Below are 20,344 nucleotides of genomic sequence, written 5' to 3' on the forward strand. Positions count from 1 at the left end.
GAGGTGACAATCCCCTACTAATGCTCATTGACAAAATCTGTTAGGGTCAGTCTTCTTCAGTAAGCAGGCCTTACAAAGAAAACTGACCAGTCTCTTAATAACCCACTCCCACTGTCCATTTCATTAATCTATCATATCTCAGGCCTCAGAAGTCTCATGAGATTGTCTGCTTTCCAAGAATATATGCAGTTGTCTGGTCTTCTGCAAACCTCTCCTCTTAGGTATTCTGGAATAGGTTGGTTCTTCCAATAGATCTGCTTCTCTAGTTCCGGTCACTGGTAGAGATCCCTGTTAAAAGCACTTCTAAAACAGATCTCATTACAATTCAATACCGTAACTCCAACCTTGAGTTACTGACAAAGCAAGCTTGAAATGACTGTATTAAAGTGCACCGAGAAATAGTTCAAACCTTATTGCTTTAATCCTAATAATAACAGAGTTATATGAAGAATCTAAAATTAGAAACCCCTATACTAGAGAATTTGCATTTTCCCATATGCCCCGCAGTTCATATCTTTATCTAAATCAGGTATTTGATTTAGAGACTGTCAACAAGGGAGAATCTAACAGAATGTATAAAGATATGACTTGCAAAATGAGCCCTTAAAAAAACAAATAAACTCGATATTTATCAATGTAGTTATGCAAGCTGAAGAGTGCCTTTTAAATTGGCATTGATTCAATCATCATTTAATTTCCTCAGACTGGTGTCCATTTATTTAATTCTTTACCTCAGATTCAAGTCCCACAGAGGGAAGAAACTTCAGTCGTATTAGCAATTTGTTATGTTGGGCATATATAAAATTCTGAACCCAGTTCTTAAAACTTGTTATTAGGAGACACCATGACAAAAGTCTCTCTCTCTACTTTTCCCTGAGACAAAACTCCACCTGAATTAATTCACAGATGTCATTTCCATGGGGCTTCTGGCATTATAGATCACTGGCTAAATACTATTTCTGTATGAATCAGAGTCAGAATAATATCAATTTACAGTCCTATGAAATTTAGCCTTGAACATCAGTTTCACTAATCATAACTTAAGCCTGGATTCTGTTATTTTTCTCATGTCCTAATATGTACCGGGACATTCTAGCAATCTTTTATGTAAGAATAATTATGTTCTGGACTTTCATATATAGTGAACAGCAGCTCACACATATAATGAATAGATGGTTCAAAAAACACAGCTACTTATTAGGACATGCTACTTACTGCCAGATAAAATTTCATGATTTTCCAAATGAAACTTACTTATTATATAAAGTTTAATTTATAATTTTTTACATGGTGGCTGGGAGGACTAGTTTTTCAAACTACAGCACTAGAGAGTATCACAACATGCTATAAGGAGGGATGATAAGATCTTATAACCCAGCCTAAGTAGGAAGCACCAAAAAACCTCTCAGACAAAGGTCTCTTAAGAAGCTTCTACTATTCTTTTCCCCCAAGAGCAAATCATTATCATTTTTTCTTATTTAAAACAAAATATAACGCATTAAATATTTGACAATTTGTATTTTTGTCACATTCTTTTAAAAGTTCAATTCATAACAATATCCAGGTAAAAGGTGAAGTTACCTTTCTAATAGCACTTCTGATACAATGGTTTATCAAATTTCATAATATAAAAAATAGAAATAAATAATATACAAAATGCCATAAATTTAAAACTCATTAACAATCAGGTGATATTTATTCAGTCAAATGTATCTCATCTTTGTAAATGTCACATCTTAATGCTATATAGAGTAATCACATTCAACAATAGTTTATATGGTACTTATCACATGCCTGGCTTTTTCTTGGTTTGTACAGCTTAATTCAAAGAATTTCTGAGCCCTGCCTTCTATAGTACTTAAAAAATATTTAATGTTTGAGTTTTTCAGTTGAACTTTGAACTTCTAAAATGTATCTGCAAATTTCTTAACTTTCAATGCCAATTTTTAAAAGTACCTTTTAAAGTGGTAGAACAATATGTTCAACTGAATTCCCCCATAAAGTCTGATTATTATAGTGTTCATCTTCTGCACAAGAAAGGCACTGCGTTTCTTCACAATTATGTGCTTCTCACAACAGCCCTGGGAAGGTGTAAAGATTTCATTTCACTGTAAATGAGACCATTACACACACATACATACATAAATTCATTGTGAAACATTTTGTTAAAAGGATAGTTAGAGAATATCTATAATAGAAGTACTGATCAGAAAGAGCCAACATGATTTCCATCAAGAACAGGTCAAATCAGGCTAAACTAATATTCTTCTTTAACAAAGTTACTAGAACAGTAGATCGGGGAAATGTGTTTGAGTTTACCTAGATTTTAGCCATACATTTGACAAAGTCTTTCATGTTAGGTTTTTTTTTTTTAACAGTATTTTATTTTTTCCAATTACATGTAAAGATAGTTTTCAACATTCATTTCTTTTAATAAGATTTTGGGTTCCAAATTTCCCTTGCCCCATTCCCTTCTCCTCTCCCCAAGACAGCTAGCAATCTGATTTAGGCTATACATGTACAATCATGTTATGTTGTAAAAGAAGAAACAGAACAAAAGTGAAAAACCATGAGAAAATTAAAACAAAAACAAAAAAGTGGAAATTCTATGCTTTGATCTGCATTCAGACTCCGTAATTCTTTCTCTGGATGTGGCAGCATTTTCTATCATGAATCTTTTGAAATTGTCTTGGATCACTGTAGTGCTGAGAAAAGCTAAGACTATCATAGTTGATCATTGTCTAATATCGCTGTTACTATGTACAATGTTCTCCTGGTTCTGCTCACTTCAGTCAGAATCAGTTCATGTAAGTCTTTCCAGATTTTTCTGAAAGTCACCAGCTTATAATTTTTTTTTTTTTGCCTTTTGGAGGGCAATTGGGGTTAAGTAACTTGCCGTGTTGTCTGAGGCCGGAACCGACCTCAGGTCCTCCTAACTTCGGGGTCGGCGCTTTACTCATTGTGCCACCTAGCCACCCCTATAATTTCTTATAGAACAACAGTATTCCATTATATTTATATAAAACAATGCTCAGTCATTCCCCAATTTCCAATGCTTTGCCACCACAAAAAGAGTAGCTATAAGTATTTTTGTACATATAGGTCCTTTTCCCTTTTTTATGATCTCTTTGGGACACAGACCTAGTAGTAGTACTATTGGATCAAAGGGCATGCACAGTTTGATAGCCCTTTGGGTATAGTTCCAAATTATTCTCCAGAATGGTTAGACTAATTCCCAACTCCACCAAGAATACATCAGTGTTTTAATTTTCCCACATCTTCTCCAACGTTTATCATTTTCCTTTTCTGTCATATCAGCCAATCTGATAGGTAGTGCCCAAATTATATTCTAATGGCAATATTTAAATCTCATTTTCCCCAAAGGTTCATTGGTTTCAGTTAGTTCATGTTAAAAAAAATTCATGATGGCACTCCCAGTTCCCCTTAACTGTTTCTTTATTTCTTTAAAGCACCCAAAGAGCCAAATAAATTATTTTTATTTTCCTAACTTAGCCCCACTAGTGTACCTTAAGAGGGCAGATAAATGGCACATATCTTCTTACCCTAAGCCTTTCTGGTTGTAAGGTAGGTAGGAAAAACTACTTAATTTTTTATAAAGCTCTCTAATATAACTAACTCAGACCAAAGAAACAATCTTTTCTCTATCAATCCATTAATTTGTTAAACTTCCACTTTACTCTTAAAAGTTTTATGAAATTTTCTTTGTGATCTCATGGTGATTGGGGAAGTGAGTCATATAGTACCTGTCAGAGAGGTTATTTCTCTAAAAAATTCCTCAAATATGTATATTTTTAAATTTCAGAGGGATTGAAACCCTCTTACTTTCTTCTACTTGCTTAAATTCCTCTAGACTTATTCTAGTGAATTTTTCTTTATACTTCAGTGCAAGTTTTTATTATATAAAACCAATAAATAGCAATACTCTACTTTTTTTGCTGCTCTTTAAAGCTCACAAATACATAGTTCATTCCAATTTCTTTGAGGCCCTTTGGGTAATTAGAACTGGTGACAATTTCACAGACATTAGAAGTGATAAAACTATGACATTGTAATGAATTCCAGCCAAGTAAACCCAAACACAACTCACTAGGCACAAGTGCAAAGTTTAAGATGCCTCCTAGTTCCTCACTGTAGAATGTCAGAGATTTCAGTAAGCAAGATGACTTCAGATTAGAAGTCATGTATCTCCATCTCATAGTTAACCTTGTTTATGCTAGAAAATTATTTGTCCACCCATTTTACGAAGTTTACTTGGCAATGACCAGTGAATCATCTATAGCCTTAACTATGGTTTTTCAACTTAGATTCTATCATATAAAAACAACTTTCATTTTGGTGCTTGTACTTAAAAATATGGAATGCTTCACAAATTTGCATTGCATCCTTGTACAGGGGCCATGTTAATTTTCTCTGCATCATTCCAATTTTAGTGTTGTGTTGTCATCACACTGGTTCAATTAAATGTAAATTAAATGTAAAAAATTAAACAGTACCTTTGATTGACATAAAATAGTATACATATAACAAATTCTTTGACTTTTAAAAAGACATATCAATTTCAGTAGCTCTTTGATAGTAAAGTTGTGTCAAGATACTGCTAGGAGACACCATGTTTTCCAATGCTAAGGCCCAGCAAACAAGCTGTGCCTTGAGCTTGGCATTTTTGTTCTCACCCTGTGGATGAACACTACTGCAACTAAATGACAGAAATGATGGTCCCTGAAGCTAGACAAGCCCCAACAAGCCCCAACAAAACACCTTTGCTCTGAATGGACTTTTTGTCACTAGACAACCTTTCCTCACTGTTAAACTGTTGTGCCTTACCACGGTTGCTACACTACACTGTTTGACTCTTTGTCTAGCCACAACTATATAAATCAAAGTTCAGCCCCACTGCTTTGGGTCCCCCCCACTAGGGGTGGGGCCCTGGCAATGTGTCCTTGCTTGTAAGCCATTTCTCTCACTTTGAAATTTAACTTCTGTTTGATTCCTGACTCTTCTGTCTCTAGCCTGCTCTGTTCAGCTTTGGCCACCTGCAGGTAAGAGGCTGGCTCAGTCCAGGTGACATTAACTGGTGTCAGAAGTGGGAATGGACATAGAATCAGGCCACTCGGACTCTCTGGTACCAGAGTGAACTGACCATGTGCCACTGGAGACTTATTTCTTTGGGGTTTTACCTCCCCTCCCCCATTTGGTAAGTCCTCTGTCCTTGTGCCTGCTCCAATCCTCCAAGCACTGCCTTGGTTGAACTTGCCATTCATTGTGAGGAAAACTCCAGGGCCCCTCTGGTGACCCAGTTTGTCTTGGATCACTCTGGTAAGGAAATCCTTTCTTGAACTGCCCACCTCTGTTAAGTGGTCCCTCTGTGTGCCTCTGTTGTTTTTAAACAGCATGCTTCTGCAAAATTGTAACTGCATGCCTTTGTTGTTTCTTTAAACTACATGCCTCCATAACTGTGTGCCTCTGTTAAAATTAGAACTGTAACTTCGTTTTGTTAAGAACTGTTTGGATCTGTCTTGTCATTTTTGTCTGTGTTTCATATCTTTGTAAAATGTAAAACGTATGTGTCATGTTTGTGTTGTTTGTAGATTCTGTTACCTTAAAGATTTAAAATGTAGCCAGAAAAAAAAAACACAACTTCTAAAGGCTGTAGTCAAACTGTTTAGAACACTAGGAAAAATTAATGAACTTTCATATTTGATGCAATTGTCCCAGTAAGCAAAACTAATTCTTCTTCTTTCTGTGGGAGATTAGGTAATAAAAAAAAATTTAGCTATAATCAAAGTTTGTAAAACTCCTAAAACATTTTAGCATATTTTGAAGATTTATAATTTTTAAGATTGCAGGGGAGGGGGTGGCCAGGTGGCTCAGCAAGTAAGAGCATCAGCTCCAGTGTTGGGATGACCTGGAGAGGGAATCCCGGGCTCAGACACTCAGCACCACACCCAGAAATAACTGGCCGGGTAACCTTGAGCAAGTTACTTAACCCTGATTGCTTTAAAAAAAAAAAAAAAAGATTGCAGGGGAGAATTCCTCAGGATAACTGGATAATTCCAGGAACTCACTCCCTTCTGAAATACCTTAGTAAGTTTTGGGGTACCACTCTGCAGAACTTGTTTTAAGAAAAAATAAGGATTAAATTTCATATAAGTTAATTGTAGATGGCATTTTTCCTTGAAAATTGATAGCTTCATTGTTCTAGGACAATGAAGGAAGGCAGCTAGTCTGGCAGTAAGCCCAGAGTGAAGGAAAAACAAAAACAACAACAGGTAAATGGTTTGCATTTTATAGCAACCTCTTGTTAACCCTTCCTTGACCATGCTTGTGATTCCCTCAGGTCAGAGACTCTCCTCTTCTTATTCTGTTAATCCTTCTCTTTTCAGATCAGATTTGCAAATAAAAATGTTGAAAAAAAATGCTGGAAAAAAGTAGGGAAACTTGAATTACATTCCAGTTGTGGAAATTTATTAGCTATATAATCTTCGGCAAATTATGTTTACCTCAGTTTCCTGATCTGTAAAGAAAAAATTAATAATGGTACCTACCCACCTCCCAGAGTTATTCTGAGATCAAAATAATGTAATGACTGTAAAGTGCTTAATACTTTAAATAACTGGCATATGCCAAGCATTACATTATTATTATTCCTTTAATTGAATGTGATTGTTCCAAACCTGATAACTCTAAAGTGGTTTTAAAATGTCAAAGGTAATAAGATTAATGATTTTTTGGGAGGGCAATTGGGGTTAAGTGACTTGACCAAGGTCACACAGCTAGTTTTTGTGTTAAGTGCCTGAGGCTAGATTTGAACTCAGGTTCTCCTGACTCTAGGGCCAGTGCTCTTTTCACTGTGCCACCTAGCCACCCCAAGGTTAATGATTTTTAATGGGATAATTTGGAAATGCAATTGATGTTATCTAAAGTTTTGTTTCATGTTTTAAATACATGATATTGTTTGTGTTATTATTGTATTTCTCAATTCTCTTACACTGTGAAATTTGAGAGACCATTGTAACAGAAATGTTGTTAGACAAAAAAGCTTTTTCACCTGGATTCTGTTACACATTATATTGGGCTTTTAAAAGAATGTAACAAAAATAGGTATTTGAAAACTAGTAATTATTTAATGAAGCATACTTTGTTATAAAACCAATAATGATAACAGTAATAATAAGTTTAATAGAGAATTTTCATTTGAAAATTCTGGCTATTATGAACGTGTATAGGATGGTTTAAAGAAGTAGCTTCAGCATATTAATGATGAGTCAATCATCAGGTATTTGCTCTATATCTGAAGCCCAAGAATATGGACAGTTTTGACTTATAAATAATGGATAATGAAATGTTAACTGTTAGGGAATTATTAGTAAAGACAGTCAAGCCTTATCCATAGTTAGTGAAGTTTTACTAATTAAGGTAAAATTTTCTGCTCTGAGCTTTCATCACAGAGATAGTTGTCTGAATTGTCATGAAGTCAACAGCAGAAAATAACATGTATTGTATAGTCTGGGAACTGCTAAAGTGGATATCTGTGCCTGGGAAAAGTTTTGGGCATGATTAGAATCCTCCTGACTCTATTTCCCCATTGTGCTATTTCCTTTCTGAAAAGGGAATGTCCTCACCTGGTTAATCCTGAGTCTTGCTTTTGATACCCTGTCATTATGTGATTGACTTTCACATAGGACTCATGTCTGGAATCAAATAGAGCTAAGGGAGTTTTTCTCTGTGTTATGATATATGACACTGTAATAATTATGTTCCTCTTTTTCCTTTTATAGCAAATTTGTATAACCAAAAAGTTTTGCAAGTACAATACTAAATCTATTAAATAAGAGATTAATACTAGAACATCTCTGAGTTACTACTGTAGAACGCAAGCATGAACATCTTACAATTTTAACCTGTATTTGTGGTCAAATAATAATACAGGGATGATATTCTCCTAAGGGAGAAACGATTAGACAAAGTAAAAAGACAAAGGTGTAATACAAAAATTTTCTAAATAAATGGAATAGTAAATTTTGAGAAAGAAAGGATTATATGATTGGCTTCCAAATTTATCTATGGTGGAAATTCAGGCTTTGAGTATGTTTTAGTAATACATTCTCAAAATTGGATTAAGACTGTAAAGAAAATAAAATTATTTCCCCATTATTAAAGCTTCTATCTGATAATTTTAAAAGGCAGAAAAGCTCACTTTATGGTTGGACTCATAAATTTTTAAAAGATTCTTATATCAGGTATAGGATTTAGCTAAGCATAGAAACAGCAAAAGGTATATATACTGAAATTCTCTGAAGTTTTAAGATTGAAGAACCAAATTTACTAAATTATATTAAGCCTTGTTACTAGCAGAATTATCTTGTAATGTCTAGATATGGAACCAGAGAAGCAGAACCCCTTTTAGAGATGTCTTGAGAATAAGCTTATTGTCTAAGAAAAGGTGTCTAGGGACCATATAACTACATGACACACCTGGGACTCAAAATGTGCTGATTAAATGGACATTGAGAATGGGTTACTAGGATACAAGGAGGCTTGATGTTAGTTAACATTGGTGATTATTTTGTTTTGCTTTACATGGTTACCTTGGTGATACGCAAATCTCCCTTCTCAGACCTGGTCCATTGTAAGTCCTCCAAGTAGTCTAATGTGACCTGACAATTTAATTATCAACCATTGTTTCTAAGGGCCCCTATCAGATCCTTCTGACTACTCCCACAGTAGTCAAATCTGTGGGTGTGGACTTCCTAGAACATCTGAAGAAAGCCCCTGCTCTTGAGGAGACAGCAGAACCCTCTTGGGACCCTCAAAGTTCATCTAGTATGGACCCAGAAAGAGTTAACATCTAGAGGAGACAGTAGTTCCAAGATTCTAGAGAAGGGCTGAGTATACTATCGAAGGTGGTTTCCCCCCAACCTCCTTCCCTTTTTATGTGCCCAACCACCAAGGCCCTGATGCATTCCTTTCTCTACATTCTTAGCTCTCCTCTCTTTTCTGCTTGCAAGCGAACAATGGCTAGAAATAATACCTAGGACACCCTTCCTCAATAGGGCGCCTCAAAGAACCGACTTCCTGGGATAAAAATGCTCATCTTGACCCAACTAGCCTCTTGGCCGAACGAGATCTTTCAGATCCCCTCTCTTTGGTCAAAAGGGGGAAATGTCAAGATATTAGCACATATCCTGCTTTCTGGAGTTAAGGCCCAGTAAGTAAGCTGTGCCCTGAGCCTGGCATAACAATAATCCTTTGTGCTCATCCTCTACATGATCTCAGCTGTGGAAAAATCCCAGAATTGTTTCATATAATTACTGTATTGCTTTGACCAGAACCAAATGTTCTGAGCTTGGACAAATACCTGCTATGACAAATACCTGCTATATCCATGTTCTGATCATGAAGCCTTGCTATGAATCAAACTCACCCCCCGCCCCATTGTCAGAGAGCTACAGCTCACCGTGCAGCCATTGGTATAAGTACTAAGATCTTCCCACTCTAAAGTGGGTCCCCTTACTACTATGGGGTTCCAGCACAAAAGTCCTTTCTTGCAAGCCATTTCCCCACTTTTGAAATTAAACTTCTGTATGATTCCGAACTCTCCTATCTCTAGCCTGTTCTGTTCATCTCTAGCCACACACAGGTTAGAGGTCTCACTCTGGTAGACAGCAGATTATTAACCTTTGTGATCTAAAGTAAAATTTGCCTCAATGTTAAATGGTTAACAATGACTTACATTAGAAATAGCCTTAGAGGGGTGGCTAGGTGGCACAATGAATAGAGCACTGGCCCTGGAGTCAGAAGGACCTGAATTCAAATCCGGCCTCAGACACAACACAAAAACTAGCCGTGTGACCTTGGGCAAGTCACTTAACCCTAATTGCCCTCCAAAAAGCAGAAAAAAAAGAAAGAAAAGAAATAGCCTTATATTATGATAAAATGATCATCATAATACAAATATTAAGTGATAAGCATTGTTTCCTAATAATTTCTTAATTTATCTGCTTCTATTAAAAAACACTAACAAATTAATTAGAGCTAACAGGAATTGTACTACTGAAAAAAAGTGTCTGATAGAGACTACAATTTTTTTAAGGGTCTGTGGTGTAACTTTTTGTCTATTTCCTTTAAAACCACTCAAACAATGATTTGATTTCTCAAAGATTCATTTCTCTTGCTTTCTTAACCTAACTTATCACTCTAGTCTTCACTCCTCCCCCAAATTAAAATTTTCTTATTTTTCACTTGCTGCCTGATTTTCCAATACGGGTTTCTCTTTTGGGGAGCACTTTGGGATTCATTTTCAACTAGGGGGTCCCAATAGAGGGCTGATAACAGGGCTTGCTTCAAATTCAAACTGTAATTTTAAAAGCCATTCATTTCAAAGTTCCTCGTTTTTGTGAAATAACCTAATAAATCCTCAAATTTTTTTTCATCATGCTTTTCTGATACCCCAAAACACTCATCAAAATACTCAATTCATAAATTAGAAATTTCAGTAGAGAAATTAATTACTTTTCTGTTTCACAGATTTTTTCTCTAGCTTTTAATTTCATCTCAACAATCTCCAACTGTAATGGAAATGCAAATTTAAAGATCTTCCTTGCCTCTAGGCTCTTTGATTGGCTTAAAAGACTGAGAACCTTCCTTGATTTGCAAATATACTCTGCCTCCTAGTAGGCTGAATGTGGTCACATGGAGCCTGTGGTAGGAGGCTTGGTTTTCAGGAATGCCCACACCTTGATGCTGTGTGATTGGGCAGTGGGTCAAGAGGGTGGTTATATTCTCTAACCCAGGAGAAGGCTATATGATCCCTGATGTGAGGCTTTGCTTTGGGGCTCACTTTGAGAAGTGTTCCGTGATTTGATCAGATGAGACTCTGGGAAGCCGTTGTTGAGAGCCCCCCGGTTTTGAAAAACCCAGATGATGATTTGGTACGGATGTAATGGTTGGACAGTTTGGAAACCTGTCTACTTGAGTTTCTCTGTCTTAATAATTCTTTCTGTATACTCTGAAGTTCGGGGTGCTGACCTTTTTCCCCTGAACTAGGTAAACGATACATATTTGACTGATTAAATTAAGCTTGTTAACCCATTTTGAGTTGCTTTCCTTTAACAAAGCAGATCTAAGAACCTGTGTTGGCAGCCACCCTGGGGACGCTGGGGTGCTTGCTGCTACACCAACATGTCCTGTGTTAGAAATACAGAGGAAAAAATAGAGACTTTTGAAAGTTTTACTTTTTTTTTTGGCATATAAGTCAAGCCTTTATTGAACAGGGCTTGGGATAATCCCTGTCTTACAAATTTAGCCTATTAAGACTGTAATTCTTTTTTTTTTTATTTTTAAATTTAATTTGTTTGTTTCCTTTTAGTTTACAGGATTCAATTCCACAATTCCTTGAGTTTCACATTTTGTCCCCCTCCTTCCCCTCTCCACCATGGCGGCATATAGTCAAGTGTAGGATCTGTAAATACTTTCACATTATACATTATTCAGGTTATAAAGATGGATTGTATCACATGTAATGAAAAAGAAAGTTTTACTTTTTTCCAATCTGTTTCTCCTACCTGATCAGACAAGAAGAAGCTAGGTTGGGTTATCAGGACAACACAAACCCTTAGAAACATCTGCCAGTATGGATTAGTGTAAGGCACGGGTAAGATAACACAGATAAGACACTTACATGAATAGGCCTTTCTGTTCTAAGTGAGATTATTCAAGACAAAACCTTAAAGTAATCAAAATTAGCATTCTTGGACCATGCCTTGCACAGCTTAATAGCTCTTTTATTTGTCATCCCTGGTTGGATAGGGAGTTTGCCTTTATCCCAGGATGAAAGAAATGTACCCAAAGGGAATTTTGTCAGAATGCACATGTTTTGCTCCCCTATATCCTCGCAGGTGTCCCAAGCAAAGAGTTTTCCTCCCTGTCTTAAAAAAGAAATTCTTGAGCCACTAGGTGGTGCAGTGAGTAAATCGCTGGCCTTGGAGTCAGGAGGACCTGAGTTCGGATCCAAATTGACACTTAGCGCACGCACACACACGCACGCATGCATGCACACACACATACAACCCTAGCTGTGTAACCTTGGGCAAGTTACTTAACCCCAATTGCCCTCCAAAAAGCAAGAAAAAAAAAAAAAAGAAATTCTTTGAGGATGCCTCTCCTAGAAATTCCTTAAGTCCCTAGTTTGCTTTTGAGCACTTGCAATGAAGATGTTCCTAAAATGCACAAGGACCCTTCAATGTAGGTCCTTTTTCCTACCAGGATATTCTCTGCTCTGTCCCGAAGTTAAAAAAATGCTCAATTATGCAGGAATTTTTTTAAATGTAATTTTTCCAATTATTTTCAGTCAATAAATAGGCTTTCTCATTCCAAGTGATGAGGGCTACTTTGGAAGGCTTAATTTGATGATCTCTGGGAACTCTCAATGAAACCTCATATCTCCCTTTAATAGTGGCTAGGTTTCCAGGATTTGGAGTCCTTGTTCAAAAAGTCACGATTCAATTTTCTTTGATCCCTGCCCCTTCAGGCTAGTCCTGCTGGCCTAATGGATGTGGTATCCACAATCCCTTCATAGCCATAACAGTTTTCCATAGGAATGGGTTCAGAGATACCCCAAGAAATCTAGTCACAGATCACTTGGCTCACAGGTCTAAAGGAAACACAGTTCAAGGTATACCAGGTGGCAGTTCTTACTTCCAAGATTGCTGAACTGCCAAAATTAGGGTGGCAGACACCAACCCTTGTACATCAGTTCACAGCTGATGAGTCTCCTAAGGGAACATAGGTTTCCCCCACTGGCCCTTTTTCAGGTGACCAGCAGGTTAAGTCTTAGTCCTGGTACCCAGTTTAGGGCCAAGAGGTATAATATAGTATTTTATACATAGAAAGACCCAGAAATGGATTCCAAAATGAAAGACAGGTTTTGAAAATAACTGTCAATTTAAAATGAATTTTACACTCAAAACCCCACTTAGGCTAAAAAAATTTTAAATAAAAGGTAGTAAGGGAAAGGTAAAAGGAGGGTCTAAAAAAAAATCTGGCTAGCTTCTCAGATATTGCAGTCAACAGGAGCATGCTTAGCTAGAGGAAAGGGAAATATCACTAGCATTGTAAAATCAGCCTAATGATTAGTTTTTGACCCTCCTTTTCAAAGAGATGAGGGAAAAAGAAAAAAAAATTCAATTTGGTGCACACTTTAAATTTCCAAGCCTTGTTTTTAGTTTTCAATTTCCCCTAATGTTAAAATTCACCTAATTGCTCTAGAGCCTTTCTAACTAAAAGCATCTAACAAAAAAACACCTAATTTAATTAGGAAAGGATTGTTAATACTTTTCAAACCCAATTAGGGAACCCTGTCAAAATGAAAAGTGAAGAAACCATTAATTTAGAAGTAAAGGTAGACTCAAGACCTATAGTTTTAAAGAAACTCTTCAGCTGAGAGAATCTGGGCATGAAGATTGAAGGGAGTCCCATCTCCTAGGGTCGCCCTAAAGATTTGTCTAAGGCATGTTCCTTTTTCAGTCCCTTGGCGAGGGCAGCCAAAGGGGATTGGGATCTGCAGCTCGACCTCCTAGCTGATTTGCCAAAATGGACACCACAAAAATCCAATCTGCCAGTAAAGGAAACTGAGGCAGAGCTCTACATATGATCAATTTATTAAAGAAACTGGTGTGGGGGGAGAGATGGCTAGGTGGTGCAGTGAATAGAGCACTTGCCCTGGAGTCAGGAGGACCTGAGTTCAAATCTAGCCTCAGATACTTAACACTTATTAGCCGTGGGACCTTGGGCAAGCAACTTAACACCAATTGTCCTCCCTTCCCCCCTCCAAAAAGCAAAAAAAAAAATCATAAATAATAATAATAAGAAGAAATTGGTGGTCCCTTAGCAACTGGATCCAAGATCTACTCCATGGTCAAGAATTCCTCTGCTGGGAATCTTTCATAGGTTTTGAAAGGTCACTAAAAATAGAATGAAGCATTATAATTCATGACAAGTCATTTTCAGAAACCAGGAAACTCCTATGATTGGCCAAGGGAGATGTCCATCAATTACTACTACTTTTTCAGCAGCACTCTTGGGCTTTCCATAGGCCATCTCAGCAGAGGCTTTCCACAGGCCATCAACCTCAAATGTTTGGTCAGCAATATTCTGTGGTTTAAGGACATTATAACAAAGGGACAAGGAAGCTGTGGTTTTTCAAACGTAATTCACTGGCAGTGGCAGGGGAATAGTGCTAATACAACAAATTTCAAACATAAGTTAATATAAGTTCTTATAATATCAGGTCTAACTGATAAAATATAGATTTATCCTATAAAAGCTAATACAGCAAATTTCTGACACAAGTTAATGTAAACTCTTATAATATCTGGTCTAACTGATAAAATATAGATCTGTCCTATAAATATAATTGGTAATATTACCATAGCTATATTGTGGGTTAATTTATAATAACCTACATGACTCTTATTATCTTCTTATCATCATTAGCAAAATCAAACTTAATTCTACTCTACTAAACCCATTAATAACAATGAACCGAGTAAATACTAATTAAATTGAGTAGGGGCATAAAAATTATTTTCACAGAACAAGTTACATATAGCTAGAAATTGAAGGACTGAGTTAGATTGATCCATAAATTGGTGCCATCTCAGTCTTAGTTCTTGGGGAAAGGCCAGCTATATATTATTACCTATAATCATTAACAGAATGATAATAAAGGAGTTTTTTGAATTCTTATGAGCATATCTCCTGCAAAAACCAATTCCAAACACAGAAAATAACCCAAAATATCTATGATTCCAATTTTTTTACAATTCAAATGAATCTATGTTTAAACACTGCTCTCCAAGTTTTGCCCTGTTCTCAATTTAATCAAAGTACATATAACTATATTATGAAACACAACTAAGCATTCTAACTCAAAACAAATATTTTCTACAAGTAAAATCATAACCCACAGTTCAGGAAAATAAATCAAAATTTCCTTTTACTTATATAGTGCAGCATTTTTCCTCTTTAAAAAAGTTGCTTTTATCCTAAGCACTGTCTTGTACTCTCTCTCAAACACACACACAAATATATATATTTCATGATGCTAATAATTTAAGTTGTTTTTACTGCCTAAAATCAGTTATAATCATTTAAAACACACCATACTTTTATTTAGAGTAGGTTTTATGCCTGTGGTCAAGAATCTATTTCATGTTACATGTCATGAATTTTTTATTTAACTTATATGATAACATTTTGTTGTTCCAGTTAAATCTTGTTCTGCCAACTATATAAATATCCGAGTTCCAAAAACCTTTCCAGCTATATGGTTATATATGCTAACCCCTTTGTAGCAATTAAAAGATTATTTAATTTTAGTTATATACAAAAGTAAGGGAAAAAAGCTTGACATGAAATTAGTTTCTATAACTAGTATTCAGTAAATGACTGCTATGTGATAAGCACTAGTGATGTAGCAAAAAATTATTTTTAAAAACCAACCAAAAAAACCCCAATCTCTGTCCTAAAGGACTTTATATTCTACTAAGGAGTAGAATACGGTTTAATACAATCTGTTTGAAAATTAGAAGTCTTGGGGCGGCTAGGTGGCACAGTGAATAGAGCAGTGGCCCTGGAGTCAGGAGGACCCGAGTTCAAATCCAGCCTCAGACACTTGACACACTTACTAGTCATGTGACTTTGGGCAAGTCACTTAACCCCAATTGCCCTCCAAAGAAAAAAAAAGATAGGTTCTTTTAGGGGGTGGCTAGGTGGCGCAATGAGTAAAGCGCCAGACCTGGAGGCAGGAGGATCTGAGTTCAGTTCCAGCCTCAGATACTTATCACACACACAAAAAAGAAGTCTACAATGCTTCTACTAAATTATTTCTAAATAATCTGCAATTTTATCACCAGCTGCATACCCCTCCAAAAAAAAAAAACCCTTATACTGTAAGACATAGGGTTTTGAATTCTGAATTAATTCCTGAATTAATGTCATCAAAGAAAGCCCAGATACCTGGACTGAATTACACAAACAAAGGTGTAAATGAGATGTGAACAAATCTATAATCAATTTGAGAACTCTGAAGTGTTTTAATTATTGAATGAAGACAAATGACATAACACATGAAATATTTTGATATTAGCAGAAAGAATCAGACATACCTTTGGGCTTACGTGTATACCAAAACAATCCAGTTTGGAATAGTGCATTCCACTAGTCCAAACTAGTGCTGAAATTTTCCCAGCCAAGCCCCTAAAAGAGAACTGTTTGAGGGAAGAGGGGAAAAGACTTTTTTCCTCTCCACACCATCCCAGGAAACCATGTGAATTCAGAAGATCCATCAGAGGTCCTACTGCTGACTGGGGGGCAGAGGAAGACGGGATAGGAAGGGAGGAGGGTCAGTAGCTCTGTCCCTAGAACAGAATGACTGACTGCAGCATCTTCATAGGGAGCAACAACAACAACAAAGACTCTAAAAAATAAGGGCAAAATAGACATTTGGAGGAAAAACAGCTTTGAGCATCTCTAAGGGCATAAAAATCCTTAGAGCCCAGCAGAAAATTACACCTAAGGGAGAAAACTGACTATTTGGCTACATTTGTTCTCCAGGTTTGGGCCTATTCTCCCTATGGACCTCAAAAGCAAGAGTATGCTTCTGGTTTGGGGGATATTTCTATACTGCTTAGTAAGCAGAATTTCTAAAAACTAGTTAACTCTAGCTGCTAATCAATAGGAAACACACCAGACAGGGCAGTTGTGAACAAGAGACCTTAAGCAGCTAACTTTAGAACCCTGAAAGGAGAAATAGTCTTCTCTCAGGACACAGCCCATCAATGTAAATGGTATTTGAGGAAGTGATTCCAGAGGGGATGCTACAATTCATCTAAGAACATCTTTTACTTTTTAAGGTGACATTTTATTACTGAAAAAAAAAAAACAATTCCCATCCACTTAGCAACAGCTTTTGCGGGGGGAGGGGGGGTGTTGTATTTATGTAGTGTTTTACAAACCTTAAAATGGCATATAATTGTGGGTTATTATTATCTGGACTTACTTTAAATCTTCATCAAAATTACTTCACCAAACTATTAACTATTAATTTCGTTTTTTCTCTCTTTAAAAAAAAAGAATTTTTAAAAACTTTTTAATTAAGCCAGTTTAAATTGCATGAACTGTTTGTAATTATATAAGTAAAATTGTGTCAGGGTCAGGCTGGTGTAAAAGTTAGAGTAGGGAATATGGATAATGACCAAACTACAGCAAAAGTTAAAATTAGTTCAGGACATTCAGCTGGTTGATTTATGTGCTGCTATTCTATGGTGAGTCAATGCTTATGGAAAAAATGTACTATAAAAACAATGGTTCACTGTTGGATTTGGACATCGCATATTTATTCTAAGGAAATCACTTTCTCATCATCATACTTACTTTTTTCATCTTAGTATGGTTCTAGATAAAACAATATGTAATAAATGTGTGGCAAAAAGAAATCAATATCTAAGAAATCAACCACCACAGTGCTGAATAAGATGACTTTACAGGGTTGATTTTGGCTTTCTGCTTATTTCTTACCTAATGACTGACATAAAATCCAGGGAGAAAATGTGAAGGGCTAAGAAATGCAAACTAAACTCTTACTTCGTGATATAAGGAGACAAAATGAGGAAAAATTTCTTTTTCTAAAATTATATCCATTGAAAATAGCTTAAGGAAGAGTATGATGACTAGTCATTCTTCATATTAAGAATAACATGTAATTTGAATTTTTAAGAATATAGATACCAACAGAGCCTTTAAAATATATACACATGGACTTATCAGAGACCCTTGAACTGGGCCATGTTCTTAATCTTCTTCAATTTTTAAGTCCCTGAAGCCTCCCAAAATTTGAAGAATGTTTAAAAGATTAAAAAAAAATGGGAAAAATTAAATAGTAGCCACTGATAGATCTAGATCTCACTACTAGTTTTGGGTGCTTATATTTAAACAAGACATGGTAAACACTTATATGACCTTGTTTAGGAAAGTAAAAACAGACCATTTATTCCTCTCTTCCCTCACCCTCTGGGTTGAAATGTGAAAGGTATGAAGTAGAGTCTTACCAGGCCATTTCACCTCACAGTTGTCGGTCAATGCCAGTCACACATTGGATAAAACAAGCAGTGTCTAGACATGAGTCAAATAGACATAATCCTTCTTGTTAATGTAATCTAGAGACTAATTTAATGGCCTGTTAGGCAAGACTTAAGTGTGACACTGATTTTGCCTCTAGGCAAATACAAAATTTCCTTTATTTTACTTTTTTAATTCTTCTTTATATTTCCTAATTTTATGAATCTGCTCTTAATTCAAAAGTAAAATTTTCCTTTAACAGTTAGAAAAATAAATTAAACAGTCTTGGTATTAGAATGCTTTTCTCCCTACCAACTTGAAGCCAAGTATGTTCTACATGATTAATGAAGGCTTTCCTTATTATCTGAATCCATGCTGATCAATTTTTTTTCAGAAATTCTTTAGTCTTTACATTCCATACTACATAATTTAGCATTTAATAACAGACTATACCCTATTTCTTTCTATTTTATGACTGATGGATTTATCTATTAAACTAGATCTCATATAGTCCTTGAAGGCAGGGATTATATCCTATACTTGTTTTGTATCCCTCATATAATTTTCACATGGGCAACATGTAGGATGTCCCCCTCAATGGTACAATTTACTTTTTGAACTCAAGTCAAGGACTCTACGTATATCTCAATTAAATTCAATTGATTAGGATCAGTTTGTCAAGATCTTTTTAATTTCTAATCTATCATATTAGCTATTCCTTCCAACTGAGTTCATGCCATTCATAAATAAGATAAACGTGCTATCTACCTTATCTCTAAGTCATTAATGAAACACCGACTAGGCCAAAGCTGAGGACATGATACTATATCACACCACTAGAGATCACTCCCTCCTTCAACTAATCAATACTAAGATATGTTCACTGAACTAGTTAAGAAACTACCTAAATGTCTCTTAACAAAAAGATATTGTGAGACTTTTTCCAAATGCTTTGCTGGAATTCAGGTATGTACAGTTTCTATAATAATACTCTGATCTGCAATTTCAGTTTGGTTTAAGATTTTTCATACATACATATTACACAAAAGACATTTATGTTGAAATACTGAACAGATAAGTTGGAAATATGAATTTGGAGCTCAGAAGGTATATCATGGCTACAGACATAGAATTGGGAATCATCTACACAAAAGTGGATCAATGAAACTGAAGGAGTAAATGAACTTACCAAAGGAGAGACTAGAAAATAGAAGAGTGGAAAGAAAAGAACCCTGGGGAATGCCAACAATAAAAGAAGGAAGAAACACTAAAGGAGTTATAAAAGTTATCTAGATAGAGAGGTAGAACTAATGAAGTTTAGTATCAATGAGAACGAATATGAGAACTTTAGAAGGATGGCTGATCAGTAGTGTTACAGATATCAGAGAAGCCAAAATGTATAATGGCTGAGAAAAGGCTAGGATTTGGCATAAAAAAGGTCAATGGAAATTTACAAGAGAACAGCGGTGTTGGGAGAAAGACAGATTTCAAGGAGATGAGGAGTGACAAAGCTGATGAAGAAAGGGAAATAGCGAATACAGATTACTGTTTTAAGAAGATTGGCAGTGATGCAAACAAGATAAGGACAATATCTTGAGGTATTTTTTGGAATGACTATAAAAAAAATAAACCCTTGGAATGAGAGAACCTTAGCACTCAAAGGTACCCTCAAGAAAGTACCTTCAAACAGGGTATCTACCATATTAGAGAAGGCTTTTATGTCCTTTTCTTGAACACCTAATGTATTTTAAAATGTTCTAACTTCTTTTGATGTCTTCCGCCTTCTCTCTTAGCATATTGCTATTAACACTAATCAAGTTACTTGATTCTTTTAGAATCTTCTTTTTAAGACTGAGAATTATAGGCAATAAAAGACCAAGTTCTAGTTACTGTTTATTGTTTACAAAAAAATGATTTGAATTAAGTAGAACAAAATACAATCCTAAAGGAGTTACTTATTATGTTAAGATCATATGAGTTTTTGTGATAGATGAAACTTACAGAAATAATGTTATTCAATGATGCTCTGGTGTCAATAAAAAGTGAGGTATAAAACAGGGAGACGTTTTCATTAAAGGTTATTGCCATTTTCTTGGAGGATGTATGTGTAAAGGAGTTGGCTTTTGAAGAATGGACAAAACATGGCGAGGAAAAGAAAGGTAGAAGAACAAAGTAATCAAGATGGATAAACATTTACAAGAAACAG

General features: G+C 35.8%; 1 protein-coding gene and 1 non-coding gene across 2 annotated transcripts in view; both read right to left on the bottom strand.

The window, feature by feature from the left end:
• ME1 (malic enzyme 1) overlaps positions 1–20,344 on the bottom strand; it is a 286,728-nt gene that overhangs the window by 95,815 nt on the left and 170,569 nt on the right.
• Positions 4,369–4,470, bottom strand: LOC138143877 (U6 spliceosomal RNA). Its single transcript, XR_011163813.1, has one exon. It is a non-coding gene; the product is annotated as a U6 spliceosomal RNA (small nuclear RNA).

The sequence above is a fragment of the Petaurus breviceps genome, unplaced genomic scaffold (genome assembly GCF_028583685.1).
Source record: "Petaurus breviceps papuanus isolate PSGF00001 unplaced genomic scaffold, PetGlider_PUasm1.0 90667, whole genome shotgun sequence".
Taxonomy (NCBI): Eukaryota; Metazoa; Chordata; class Mammalia; order Diprotodontia; family Petauridae; genus Petaurus; species Petaurus breviceps.